Raw genomic sequence first — 6,843 nt, forward strand, 5'->3', positions numbered from 1 at the left:
CACCCCATCTGCAAAAGGCACATCACAAATGATATACCCAACTCTTGAGAATTTCATTCTAATTTTCTCTTCCCCTTGGTAATTTTCTAATGCAATTTCTTTCCTTGTTAATAGATGGAAAATAGGGTTTAAAACACACACAAAAGAGAAGAAGAAGAAGAAGAAGAAGAAGAAGAAGAAGAAGAAGAAGAAGAAGAAGAATCTTTCTCCACCGCTGTTGTAAATACAGTGGTACCTCAGGTTAAGAACTTAATTCATTCTTGAGGTCCATTCTTAACCTGAAACTGTTCTTAACCTGAAGCACCACTTTAGCTAATGGGGCCTCCCGCTGCCGCCGTGCTGCTGGAGCATGATTTCTGTACTCATCCTGAAACAAAGTTCTTAAACCAAGGTACTATTTCTGGGTTAGCAGAGTCTGTAACCTGAAGCATCTGTAACCTGAAGCGTCTGTAACCTGAGGTACCACTGTATTGTGCATTTATTAGTCTTATTCAGCAGCTTTCTTCTTGCCATTTCTGCCCCTATAATTCAGGGGTGGGAAATATTTCTCAGATTGCACTTGCATAAGAACATAATAAGATGATACTGGATCAGGCCAATGACTCATCTAGTCCAGCATCCTGTCCCCACAGTGGCAAAACAGATGCCTGTGGGAAACCAGAAAGCAGAATATGATCACAAGAGAACTCCAGCAACTGGTATTCAGAAGCATTGCTGTCACTGACTGTGGAGGCAGAGCATAGCCACCAAGCCTAGTAGGTATTGATAGCCCTCTCTTCCATGAATTTGTCTAATCCTCTTTTAAAGCCATATGGGTTGGTGGCCGTCACTGCCTGCTGTTGAAGAAGAAGAAGAGTTTGGATTTGATATCCCGCTTTATCACTACCCTAGGGAGTCTCAAAGCGGCTAACATTCTCCTTTCCCTTCCTCCCCCACAACAAACACTCTGTGAGGTGAGCGGGGCTGAGAGACTTCAGAGAAGTGTGACTGGCCCAAGGTCACCCAGCAGCTGCATGTGGAGGAGCGGGGAATTGAACCTGGTTCACCAGATTACGAGTCTACCGCTCTTAACCGCTACACCACACTGGCTCTCCTTCCACTATGTGAATTCCACTATGTTGTGTGAAGATCTGTCCTGAATCTTCCAACACTCAGCTTCATTGGATGTCCACAAGTTCTAGTGTTGAAGAGAGAGGGAGAAAAGCTTTTCTCAATTCACTTTCTCCATGCATACATAATTTGAAAAGACCTTTCCCATGTTGCTTCTGGGCAAGCTTCCAGGAACCATATGCCAGCAGTGGACAGAGAGCCAGAGGCAAAACTCAGTAGAGCAATGAACGCAAATTTTATATTTGTACAATATGTTAGTTTCTACACACATACTCACACACCACTCAGCTACATTAGTCAAAAAAACAGCATTTTAAATGTGTTATAAGCATACAATACCAGATGGAGATGTAAGCACAAAACTTTTCAATGCAATTTTACATAGCCTTTTTTTTTTGCTTTTGTTATAACAATTTAATATATGACTTATTTATAGCTTTCCCCCCTGTGTGTAGATCCACCCTCTATCCCAGATGCACTGATTTACATTATTTTAACAAGGCTGCACATGTTCTGTGGGAGAGCTGAGGAAGGGAGCAGCCACCATTATGGGCAACTAGTTCACCACCTCAGAATACTTTACATGATGCCTGTTGTCTCCTCCCAGAACCCTTTGGAACGTGTTAGTGCAGTCGTACCTTGGAAGTCAAACAGCTTAGTTCCTGAACGTTTTGGCTCCTGAACGTCGCAAACCCCAGAAGTGGCTGTTCCGGTTTGCGGACTATTTTTGGAAGCCGAACATCCAACGGGCCTTCTGTGGCTTCTGATTGGCTGCAGGAGCTTTAGTTTGCAAACATTTTGGAAGTTGAATGAGCTTCCGGAACGGATTCTGTTCACTTTCCAAGGTACGACTGTAATGAGGTTTCCCTAAAGTTTTAAAATAAGTTATGAATTAAGCCAGCAATGTATTTTTCTTGTTTGTTATGTTATATAGAGCCAGTGTGGTCCAGTCATTAGAGTGTCAGACTTGGACCTGTGAGCACAGCATTCAAACTCCCACTTGGTCCTTGGGCCAGGCACTATTTCTCAGCCTAAGGTTGTTGTGAGGATTAAAAAAATGGGAAGGCAGAGAACCATGCATTTGGTTTTATTGGAGAAAAAGGTGGGGTACACAGAAGTTTGGCCAGCCACCCCACCTCCACCCCAGTTCATGGGCATTGCTATTCAAATTGTGTGCGTGCACTGCATCATGTGATTGATTATGCAGGGCTTGGCCTACCTGGCCTCCCCCAATATTTTATTCAATAAAACTCAGGAACCGATTCTTATAATGACAAGCTGTAGGGCCGGCTCAATACAGTGGTGCACATCCCAGGGGCGTGGCGCACCGCCCGCAGGGGCATGGTGTGCGTCCTGGGGGCATGGTGTGCCACCTGTGGGGGCGTGGCACCCAGCACGGGGTGGGGGGCAGCCATGATGGCACCCCACCAGGATTGTGGTGCTGGGGGAGATGCGCTCCCCCCACCCCCTCTTCCTGTCAGGAGCTCGTCCTACACTCGAGTAGGACCCTGGGAGAGACACATGCCTGACTGGCATGTTCTCTCCCTCCTGGTCGATTGTTTGGGAGCTTCAAAAGCTTTATTCTGCCTGAACATCACAGCGACCGATGCCAACAGACACCAACACACTTAGGGATCCTCAGCGTCTTCAAAGCTTGCGTAACAGACCTCAGCAACTCAGCATTTTGGCTAATCTACTTTATTTACATATAAACACACATGGAGCACTGCAACATGGCTCCCTCTCTCTCTAGCATCAGACAACAACAAAACAAAAAAACAAAAACAAAGGACAGTAGTCCTACTTCATGGAACAAAGTAACACAAACATCCTGTCTCCATCACTTCCCAATCTGTGGAGTCAAAACATACACTGCCATGTGATAGACAAAAATCCCATGACTGCAATCACGGAGCAGGAATTCTAACACTTCCTCCACCAGTATCTCAATACCTTCTGACACCTGAGGCAAGATGTATTACAACCCTGCCTGCCTCCTAATGCCCTAGCAAGGTAAGAGTAGACCAGCAGAGTCCTGGCAAAAAGGGAGCATTCCATGAGGTGGTGCTGCTGCTCTCCCTGGCTTCAGCTTTTGGTAAGTTGAGGAAGAGTTTGAAGCCACCACCACCAAGGCCAAACCTGGATCTTGCACCCCCAGTGGGATATGCCAAGCAAAGCCGGTCACCTCAGGTTGCCTTGTTGGTGCACCAACCATGCTAGGGCAGCAAGCTAGCTTGAAGGCCACAGGGCAAGCTAAAATTCTAGCCACTTTCCACTCCTCAGAATTTGCTTCCTGAGGCAGCTACCTCACTCTGCCTCATGGTAGGGCTAGCCCTGACCAGCTGGCATAGTTCAGGGGCAGAAGGTGCCTGATGGAACTGGACTTTCAGCAAAGCTGATGGAAAGAACCCTGCTTTCCATCTCTCCTACTAAGATAGTCTGATGGATGAATGGTACATAGGGACAGAGGAAGCTGCCTTATACCAAGTCAAAATATCAGTCCATCTAGCTCAGTATTGTCTACACTGGTTGACAGGGGCTCTCTAGGGTTTTAGGCAGGGGTCTTTCCCCAGCTCTTCTTGGAGATGCTGGAGATTCAACCTGGGACCTTCTGCATGCAAGGCAGGGGCTTTCCCCCTAATATGTGGCATACAGGGGGCAGTCATCCTTTTCTCTATACCCAGGGAGGGGAAGTGTGTTGTAACATTACCCTGGTTCTAGGAACTTTTTCTTCAGAAGTTTTCAACAAGCATGGCAAGCGCTGCATTTTCTATCTATTTCAAATGGTTAAAGGAAAGGGAAGGGAAAAGGGAATATGAAAAAGCGGAAAGGGGAAGGAAAGATTCAGGGATGCTTTCAGACCACCTCACAAGCAGTTGGAGCCTGGCTGGCTGAGAGAGCTCCAGCCAATGGATTAACTATTGTCTCAGTACTGTATATTGAACCCAAATCTGTTACATGGTGTCAGAAGTGAAGGCCACACATATTACAGAGGTTAACTGTGCAGTCCTATATATGGTACTCCTCAGATGCAAGTCCCAATGAAACCAGTGCAGCCTAAGGGTCAGCTTACACTGCTAGATTTTGCTGTAACTCCTTTACTTTTTTTAATGTACTTTTTCTGTCCATGATTTGGCCTGGGAGAGAGAGGGCACTGTTTTCTTTCTCTGGAAATTCTGGGTTTAAAATATTTTGTTCTGGGAAGGGATTAATTTCCCCATAACTGCCACTTTTCATTTCAAACACTGCTTGCAAAAAGCAGATGGCCAGTATCTCATATTTATTTTTAACTGTTTCTTCCTTTGCACTCAGGAAATCTTAATAATGACCCCCAAAACATCACTATTAGTCAGACCGAAGGGTGGGAGAGTACAGTTTATAAAAGCAGGGGGGGGGGTTGCTCATTACTTTTCTATTTTAAGTGGAAAGAGCATGGGGGGCAGGCTTACATATGATTTATAGACTCAACAAAATACTTTTTCCTCTTTGAAAGAGTATCCATGTGAATGTATGAAAACCTGAAGATCAGGTAGTAGCAGTGCTTTTTTCTAAAAAAAATAGGTTTAGGGGTAGCCCTGCTAGCTGCTATAGACTCTAAGAGGAAGGGAGCTTTGGGGACCATAAAAAGGACAAAAAGCAGTGTTGGAATATATATATATATATATATATATGGGAAAAGCATGTTTTAGGATAATATTAAAATAATAGTCTTAAGGCCCTTCACTCTCATTTTCCTACTCATATTAAAATACTGCCCCTTAATGAGACCAAACTTAGATTCACAAAATGTTTAGGGGTATATGTACCCCTGTGTCCCCCCAGAAAAAAGCACTGGGTAGTGGGGAAATGAATGAGTTATCCTGGAAAAAGCTGACAAGTGGGGTCCTGCAGGATTCTGTCCTGGGCCCATTGTTGTTCATCATCTTTATAAATGCCTTGGATGAAGGAACTGAGGATGAAGGAACTCATCAAAATTGCAGATGACACCAAACTAGGAGGGATAGCTAATGCTACAGAATACAGAATCAGGATTCAAGATGCCCTTAACAGATTGGAGAGCTAGGCCAAAACTAACAAAATGAATTTCAGTAGGGACAAATGTAAGATTCTGCATTTAGGCAGGAATAACCAGCTGCACAAATATAAGATTGGGGACACTTGATTTACCCATAGTACATGTGAAAAGAATCTAGGTTTTTTAATAGACCACAAGCTTAACATGAGTCAACAGTGTGAGGCAGCAGCAAAAAAAAGCAAATGCATCAACAGAAGTATAGTGTCCTGATTAAGGGAAGTAATAGTACCACTCTATTCTGCCTTGCTCAGACCCCTAGATCCTTTTCACATGCACTACTGGCACATCCCTGGCTAGGGTGATCAGTTGACCCATGACTGGAAGGAAGTAATGCTTATTCACCAGCTTGTAGGATGACTTCTGCCTCAGTCATGAAGCAGGGTCAGTATGAAGAAGAAGAAGAGGAGGAGGAGGAAGAGGAGGAGGAGTTTGGATTTGATACCCCACTTTATCACTACCCTAAGGAGTCTCAAAGCGGCTCACAATCTCCTTTCCCTTCCTCCCCCACAACAAACACTCTGTGAGGTGAGTGAGGCTGAGAGACTTCAAAGAAGTGTGACTAGCCCTAGGTCACCCAGCAGCTGCGTGTGGAAGAGCGGGGAAGCGAACCCGGTTCACCAGATTACGAGTCCACCGCTCTTAACCACTACACAACAGGGTGGGAAGAGGGATGGTCCAGTCCAACATCTGTGAGGTGTAAAGTTTTCCCATACCTGACTTAAGGGGACGATTCCAATTTAATTAACTGTACCTGAATATGACAAACCTCTATGTGAGTCTATTATTCTGTCTGAGGAAGGGTCATAACTTATTGGTAGCGCATTTGCTCTGCATGTGGAATATCCCATGTCCGTATGTCTCCTAATAGGTTTCTACCTTTGTATCCTGCAGCTGTTTAAAAGTGTTTTATTGCAGGTGTTTTCTTTCAGGGGTGGTGAAACTCTGGCCTGGGGGGGTGTCAATTTGGCCAGCAAGCCTTTTATCTCAGGTTAAGAACTTAATTCATCCTGGAGGTCCGTTTTTAACCTGAAACTGTTCTTAACCTGAAGCACCAATTTAGCTAATGGGGCCTCCCGCTTCTGCTGCCACAGCACCGCTGTGCAATTTCTGTTCTCATCCTGAAGCAAAGTTCTTAACCCAAGGTACTATTTCTGGGTTAGCAGAGTCTGTAACCTGAAGCGTCTGTAACCTGAGGTACCACTATATTTTTATACCACATCCACCTGCCAATCAGCCAACATCACTCCAATGGACAGGGGAGCTGAATTTGATGTTGTTGGGAACAAATACCGTATTTTTCGTCCCATAGGACGCACCGACCCATAGGACGCACCTAGTTTTTTGGGGGGGGAATAAAGGGGGGGAATTTCCTTTATTTCTCCCCCAAAACCAGGTCAGGGAATCCAAACCAGGTCGGGGAACAGCGGTATGGCGGCGCTCCGCCTCCCCGCTGTCCCCCAAGCTTGTGGAGCTGCCCGATATCTGCCCAAAGCACGGGGCGCTCCGCTTCAGGGTGCCCACGCGCCAGGCAGCAGGCTGCTACCCGCAGCCTAGGGAGCCCTGCAAGAACTCCCGTGGGCTCCCCAGGCTTGCTGATAGCTTCCTGAAGCCTGGAGAGCAAGAGGGGTCGATGCGTACCGACCCCTCTCGCTCTCCAG

This window comes from Podarcis liolepis (assembly GCF_965112155.1).
Source record: "Podarcis liolepis genome assembly, chromosome: Z".
In the NCBI taxonomy this organism is placed as follows: Eukaryota; Metazoa; Chordata; class Lepidosauria; order Squamata; family Lacertidae; genus Podarcis; species Podarcis liolepis.